At 42.3% G+C, this 7,873-nt stretch overlaps 1 long non-coding RNA gene across 2 annotated transcripts in view; it reads right to left on the reverse strand.

The window, feature by feature from the left end:
- Positions 1–339: 339 nt before the first annotated feature.
- The window catches only part of LOC125508110, a 29,093-nt gene continuing 21,559 nt past the window's right edge, over positions 340–7,873 (reverse strand). For both annotated transcript variants that reach the window (XR_007283233.1, XR_007283227.1), the window contains one exon: positions 340–460. This is a non-coding gene — a long non-coding RNA (uncharacterized LOC125508110). The remainder of the gene's footprint in view (positions 461–7,873) is intronic.

Genomic DNA, 7,873 nt, shown 5'->3' on the forward strand with positions numbered 1-7,873 from the left:
TGTACTGATAAAATGCCATGGATATTTGCACAGCTATCAAGCAAAACAGCATCATATATAACTTCCATATTTGCACAGCTATCAACTAAAGCAGCATTATATATCAACCCAGCGTTTTTTTAAGAATCTTCGACTAACAGAAATAATTCTTTAGGATAGTGCTAACCAGATCTCTGTAGCCAAATAATAAGAGCCTGAGTCATGTCCAAATTATCACAATCAGAGAACCAACATTATCCTTTTTGCTTACTAGTTTCATTATATATGCAAAACATATGGATAAGCAACCTGGAAATATTCACGCATTTCATCATGATGGCAAAGAAGTAGTGATCTTTACCTTGATCAAACAAGGAGAGCAGTTACTTCATTTGCTAATCCTATTCCATTCTAGCCGGTGCATGCAGAGTCAAATTCCAACTAATAGTATCATCATTTTAAGATCTGTAACCTCCTCTTACTGCACGTATACAACGAGTTCAGATATATTACAACACAAGTGGTATGCATTGCTCGTAGTTAATAGTAGCATTGCTCACATAAGAATATGAACAAGAGAAAGTATTTGACAAGCATTGCTCACAGCAGAATGTAAAATTTATAAGATCTAAACGGATAACCCTAGCATTGCACATTTAGGCTTGGGTCGTAACATATCACCGATAGAGTAGGAAACCTGGTAAACTCAGTTAGTAGCCCTTTTCGTTGCTTACTTGGCACTGCTTATTTCGAAGGAAAGCTGAAGAAATATGGGTAAACATCCACTAAATCAATTAGGGAACATGTGACTCACGGCATATAACACAAACAGGTTCAACAAATATTATTGGTTTACCAAAGTCCATCAGGAAACATGTGCAACAAAGAAAAACAGAAAAGCAAGTCATCTTGCAGAGAAGTAGAAGTCAACCACAGAAAATTCTAACCTTCTGTAAAACACTTGCGCAGTCAAATACAGAATAATGGACTCTCAGTTTACCTACTTAAAAATCACTTGATATGGGAGGAAACTTTTTTACAAAGTAATCTTGCAAAATAAGCTCCAGAAGCTGCCTATACTCCATCATGAGTTGGATGATTTTTCGAATCCAGAATCAATGGCTTCTAATTTCTAATGCATTTGAAAAGGTAAAATACAGCTGAATCAGTCCACTCTTGCCCACGTCACTAACACATACTAAGGAATACTGCAAAATCTAGACGAGAATGGAGAAACTAATTACAAACAGGAAAAAAGAAGTATTCCATGGATAGGCAAAATCTCTGTCGATCATACATGTATGACAAGCAGAAGTAATGGCTATACGTTGCCGGTTGAATCCACCCATAGCATAAATAAAGATTAGTTTCATTCTCTGACAAAAGATCTGCAGAATAGTTTGTCATGAGGTTTCAAACTATGATTGGTAAACATAAACAGAGGATAAGCACACATGAATTTTTCCTGAGTTGTGTAGAAAAAGGCCTTTAAAGACAATAATGAAGAGAGTACTATTACATAATTGATTTATATTTCCGTTTTTCCTCTCCAACTAGCCAGGTTGGGCATAAACCGTGGAATTAATAACAAAATAAATGAGAAGATTCAGAGTCTGGGTGCAGCGGCGACCTGGGTGTCGCGTGACGCAATGGTGCGAGGCCGTGGCAGAAAGCGGTGGTGCGAGGCGGCGGCAGCGGGAAGCGGTGGTGTAAGGCTGCGTCGGCGGAACGCCGTGGTGCTGCCTAGGCCGCGGCGGCAGGGCTGTTGGCGATGACTATGCTATTGGCGGTGCCTAGGGCTTCCTCGCTGCTCCGCCGTTGCCGTTCCGAGGGGATGACGGGAGCAGGGAGGCTAACTGACCTAGGTGGAGAAAAGGGAGGACCCAGCGACGACGGCCGCGGCGGCCAAGCTGTTAGCGGTGGCGACGACGACCGCGGCGGCCAAGCTGTTGGTGGTGGCGGCGACGATGCGCACGCAGAGGTGCTACACCCGCCATGAGTAGCAGGAGACTCTGCGGCGAAGACACGAGAGTGGAAGGGGAACGGGCCTCGGGCCGGTGCGGGACAAGAAATCCACCGGGCAGATTAGTACCATACCGAAAGTTTAATCAGGACGTGACCAGTTTATTAGGCCCAATTCTACTAGCTGTATCGCCAACACAGGGAAAATGCACGGCTGTCGGCTGTGAAAGATGCCAAAGCGCACAAATAAAAGAGGCCATCGAGCCCAACCCGTGACCTAGCACCCAATAGTGCACACGGACGAAAAGATGGCCTCCGAGCCCAGCCGTGACCCAGCACCGATAAGTGCACACGGACCAAAATAAATGCAGCGAAAAGATCCCCTATGAGGGCACAGTCCAGGTTTTTGCTGCCCCTCCTTGATGTTTGTTGCTGCGGTGAAGAAGAAAGGGGATGAGCGAGAAATCAAGCATTCTATGAAAGAGTGAGAGTTCAAACAGAATAAGATTGCTAGATCGTAAAATAGGGTAGCTAGGGTAGCTCATTGTCCTATGAATTATGTATGGACAACTCGAAACAATGCATGTTGGTTGCATAGAGCTCCTTATTTTGTTAAGGATCTTGTAATAGCTGATTGCAACCCTATTGAATTGAAATAAAAACTCGGATTCCCTGCAAAAAAAAGGTGGATGAGCAGCGGAGGAGATGGAGATGTGCTGCTACAGCAACAAGAGAGATATTTCACAGGATGGTAAAGAGATGAGAATAAGAAGGGCGGTGTTGACGCCCATTGCAAGGTGGAATGGCACGACGCTCGGAGCTGCCTCCCATGCGTGCGATCTAGCCAGATCGGACGCATCGCGTGCGTCTGGCTCAAAGTTGTGTCGACCAGCCATGTTCAAACATTTTCCTTTTTTAACATATCAGCAAACCGTGTAACTATCTCTTTATATTGTTGTCCAGGGCACTGCTATACAAGGTACACGGATCAAATTCCACGTGAAGCGCTAATGATAGAGGACAAAACCATATAGACACTTACCAGTAGCACACTCTTGTCGTTACACACACGCGCGTCGAGTGCAAAGAGACATCAAGACGAACGCACTAACCAACGAAGGGCATGATTCCACGAGATAGGCTAGTCTCCGACTTGCATTCTGATCTTGGGATAAAGCTCTCATCTTCATGCCCACCAGGTTCAGAGGTGTGGGTGTTGGCTATTCTGTCGTCGTCCTTGGCGAAACAATAGGCAGGCACCTGCCATTCCGGGTCCTTCGGCACCGTTTCTGGCATGAAGCTCATCACATGTGCAATCCACCCTACGGGGTCACATAAATGCCAGCAAGATATTACAAATTCAGGTTTATTTTCGAACATTAGTGAAAATGTCATGTATGTTTTTATGAACCCCCCTCCTCCCCGCATTACATTATCATTAATGAAACCATATACCACATCCAAGTTTACAGTAGTTTATGCTCCGAAACCTGAAGTCCAAAAACGAAAAACCAAGTCCTGCAAGTACATCATTTACTATCAGTATGACACACTCCTTTCTTTGTCAGAGCCTTGTTACAGATTTATCTGTCATGCCATATCGTTAGCGATCATTCATGAATCTACGGCTTTGGTCCTATCAAGAGATAGAGGCAAAGCCAAATGTCTTACTGGTCCTGGTTCAAGTTTACGACCAAATTAAACATGTATGTAAATAATGTTACCTCCTGGTTGCTCAAGATCTATTGTATGCATTGTGCTAGTTTTAATTGATAGTATTAGTTTTATTTTTGCGGGTAATTGATAGTATTGATAGTATTAGTTACTAGTGTGGTATGAGCTTCACTTAGACTAGAAGATTTTCCTTTGTGACAAAGCAAGTTGCAGCAACTGTCTTTATGTGTGCCTTAGATAGATGCCATAATTTTCTTATGATTCTATACAAACTGATCTCATCATTAACACATTGTTCTTATTTCTATGTTTGACTTAAGAATGATGATATCAGTTTTAGATGGCGAGCTTGAGAATTACAGTATCAATCTCCTATTGAGCCCCTTTTATTTAGTTCAGTTGCTCTGCACTTGGCCTCCTTGTTCCTTTGTCTGTTCTACCCTGTCATTGATTGTTCAAGCTCGCAAGTGAGGGTTTTTCTTTTCTATACAAACCATCATCAATTCAAAGATTGCGTTTGAAAGAATAATGTCACCACCCTGCAATTGTGCTCATGTGCTGAAATGGTTGTTTGCACTACAAACCTAGCTCCAGTTACACCTGCACAAATTCTAGCCTTAAGTAGAATTGACCATTCAGTAATACTACCCCAATGTTACTTCATTGGCAGCTATCTCAAGCATCACCCTATCCTGTAGTACAAAGTTTAAGTTCCATATCAGTTCTGCACTTGTCATTTCGTCCGATCAAAACCCGTTCTAAAAGTTGAACAGAGTGCTAGTTGGTGGAACTTCCCTGATCCTGATTACAGGTGAAAAGCTCAGTTCTGTCACTTGCCATCTTCTCATTTCCGACATGGAGAGTGAGTAAATTATCTGAATAAATGATTTCTAATTCGTAGAATGGCAAATGTTTTCTTCTTTTTCAATAGGCTCTGCAACAGTTGGAAAACAGCTGATAACTTGTCAAAAGTAGTTGCAGAAGACGTAACGGGTAAATGTATCATCAACTAATTCCTAAAACTTGGGTAGCTTTTCATTAGTTTCCCCAAAAGTGATTGAATGAAAAGTTATTCATGATTCTATTTCCTTCAGTGTCTCACAGTGCATTGATCTAGGAAGATGACTAGTGATGTAGGAAGATGTCAGACTGGATGGCAAAAAAGAAAGGGAGGTGGGATATGCAATCTGTAGCACTATCTGAATTCTTACTTGGATTATCATCACTTCCCGACTAAAATTCTTGATCAAGTGATACATGCTTGTCACGGTAGTCCTGGACATTTCCAAAAAATTGCAAGTGATACATTCTTGATCAAGTGATTTGGATTATCAACTTATATACTTAATTTTTGTTGGACTGCAATATATTGCGCTCAACATATTACAGTTCCTAAAGCTTTGCATATTTCTTGATGCCCTTCTCATGGCTCTTCATTTCCTCTGGTGTTGACAAGTTGGTTAGCAGGGTAACCCTTGCTGATGATACCAAATCTTTGTGCTCCGATGTGGAAGGATCCAACAGCCATATCTGGACCTCCCAAACCTGTCAGATTCACCATTTTTTAGCAAATACAAACACTTTTGACTGACAAATTGTGCAAATAACTGAAATACCCGAAGAAACAAGAACAATATAAAAGAGGAGCCATATCCACATCTATAATTGTGCAGCATGCATACTTTGCACAGACTGAATGCTATTCTACTAGTAGTGATGTACTACCTCCGTCCCATAATATAAGAACGTTTTTGACACTAGTGTAGTGTTAAAAACGTTCTTATATTTTGAGACAGAGGGAGTAATTGTAGAGCGAGTTCAGTGAGTCTTAACAAAGTATATTCCGACAGCATAATACGTGGACATTTCATGGTTAATGACTGGCTGCTGCAATTAATCTGACCCCACTCGTCACTATCTTGCGCAGAACATTTTTCTTCTTTTAGTGTGTTTGAAAAGAGAAGTGTGTTAGCCGTCAGAGAAGACCTGTGAGACAAGCAGAAGTGTCAAACTTGTCCATTGTTGACACCAGATTTTGGCACGGTCAAGAACTTATTTAACATGGCCTCAAATGGAGAAGTGATCTACATGAAAGAGTTTCGTATTATTGATATGAACATCTTTGAAGTTTGGGTCATCGTCGTTCGATTTCATCTCGAAGGCCGAAGCTATGCTCAAAGTACTAAGATCTTATATTCAGAGTACAGTTTGGCCGATTAAGCCCCTAAGACGACCTCAAATGGAAAAATGACCTACACGAGTTGTCTTCGTCTCGTCGAAACGGTCGATTTTGATATAAAAATCGTTCAAATTCGAGTTCGTATGCAAAAGTTAGAGCAATCGAAGTGCAGTACTGTCACGAGGCGAGATGTGGCGCGCCCCACCAGACACATGTCTGATGGGTAGCGCGAGGGAATAGCCTGTTTTGCGAGACCGATTTGACCCTCAAAATGACCTCTGATCAAAAAACTTTCAACATGAAAGTTGTTCGTCTCGTCGAAACGGTCAATATTTCTTTTGGGCTCGTTTTCATCCGAGATCGTTTACCACCACAAAAAAGACCCTCAAGGTGTAGCCAGTTTAAACCAAACAGTTTTGAAAAGTTCGGACAAAACCAATCCGAATTGGACTAGGGTTTTGGACGTGAATTGAAGCCTTTTCCTTGCACGGGAAGTCCAGCCGCCTTTTATATACCTAAGGGATGACGGCCGATTGAACAACACACAATCGACATATCAATCTATCATCTTTTATCTTTACCTTTACCTTCTCCCTTTGTTCTTCTTCTTCTCGTTCTTCGTTCGTTCTTCTTGTTGTAGGGCGGCGAACCTCGAGGACCTAGGGGCGGTCAGGCCGACCTAGGGCAGCCCATAGCCGCCGCGCGCCCTGACGGGGTCCCTCCCAGACGTGTGGGGTTTCGGGTCCTGAAAAGCACCCGCCGGATTGCTTGCGTACCGCGCTTCCGGACGGGTCTCCTTCAATGTGAGCTGCGGTGCATCACCCTCGGCGTTGGAGGTACACTGTGACGTGTTCATGTGCGAACACACTTTTTGGCGACTCCGCTGGGGATGAAGCTTTGAACGGTCTCCGGCCTATTCTTGCTACGAAGAGATCGTCATCTAGGGTTTGCAATCTACAAAGGTAATATGAATTCCCAATTCCCCTTTGTAGATGCAAATAATCCATATGTTGTTGCTGGATCACCTAATGAGCATAATGTATCAGCCAGCCCTAGTTTTATCAATCATGCATCTAATTATGCGCAAGGGCCGATGCAAAGCAATCTTCATGCTTCAAATTCTTATGATTTTAGCAACGTACAACATATGTATTCAAACTCTCATGCATCGGCAACCCCACAAATCCATATGCCGATGAACAACATGATGGGTTTGGTTAATCAATTTGAAACACCTCATGTTAAAATTTCCAATAGCATACAAGAAAGTATTTCACCTTTTTATTCATCGGCAACTAATTTGCAATATGTGAATCCAACCTTGTCGATGGATGGGAGAATTGGCCATGCTACTACTAGCTATTCGGCCAATTACTCTCAACCATCATATGCCACACCTCATGTTAGTAATTTGTCAGCACCGTATGCAACTGTAGATGTTCATAATTCGACCCCGCATCTTCATGGTCATAGCCGAATAAGTGAAAATTTTACAGGAACACATGTGCCGTCATCAAATACTGTAGCATATAATGCATACTCTACGCAATTCAAGAATTTCAACAACACTCACGAATCATTGCTGAAAGAATCTGAAAGTATTGCGGAGCAATTCCTTCCAGAAGCGGTTGTGGCTGCATTAAAAAAGAGCTTGGCACAAGACAAGAGAATTAGTGCTCTTTGCCTTGAACAATATGAAAAGGGGTTGTTTCCTGATTATGCTGCAATAAAGGCTAGAGTTTTGCAGGAAGATGAAACTTCATCGATTGATAGTATTGTTGAGAGAGCATATGGTTATACAGCAGTGCATACACCTCCACCTAGTATTGCAGCATATTATGCATCCCTTACACAATTGCAAAATTGCAACACTAACACTTCATTGCCGAAAGATCCTAAAAGCATTGGGGGGCAAACTAATCCAGAGCGGGCTAAAATTGAGAGGGGAGTTAAAGCTTTGCGCGATAGGGCGCAAGTAATTCGCCAAGAAAGAATTGATAGGGAATTAGCTCAAAGAAAAGAAGCCTTACCAATTGATATAACTGGTGAAAAGAATGATGATTCGGAAACTAAAAGTGC

Source organism: Triticum urartu, chromosome 1 (genome assembly GCF_003073215.2).
Source record: "Triticum urartu cultivar G1812 chromosome 1, Tu2.1, whole genome shotgun sequence".
Lineage (NCBI taxonomy): Eukaryota > Viridiplantae > Streptophyta > Magnoliopsida > Poales > Poaceae > Triticum > Triticum urartu.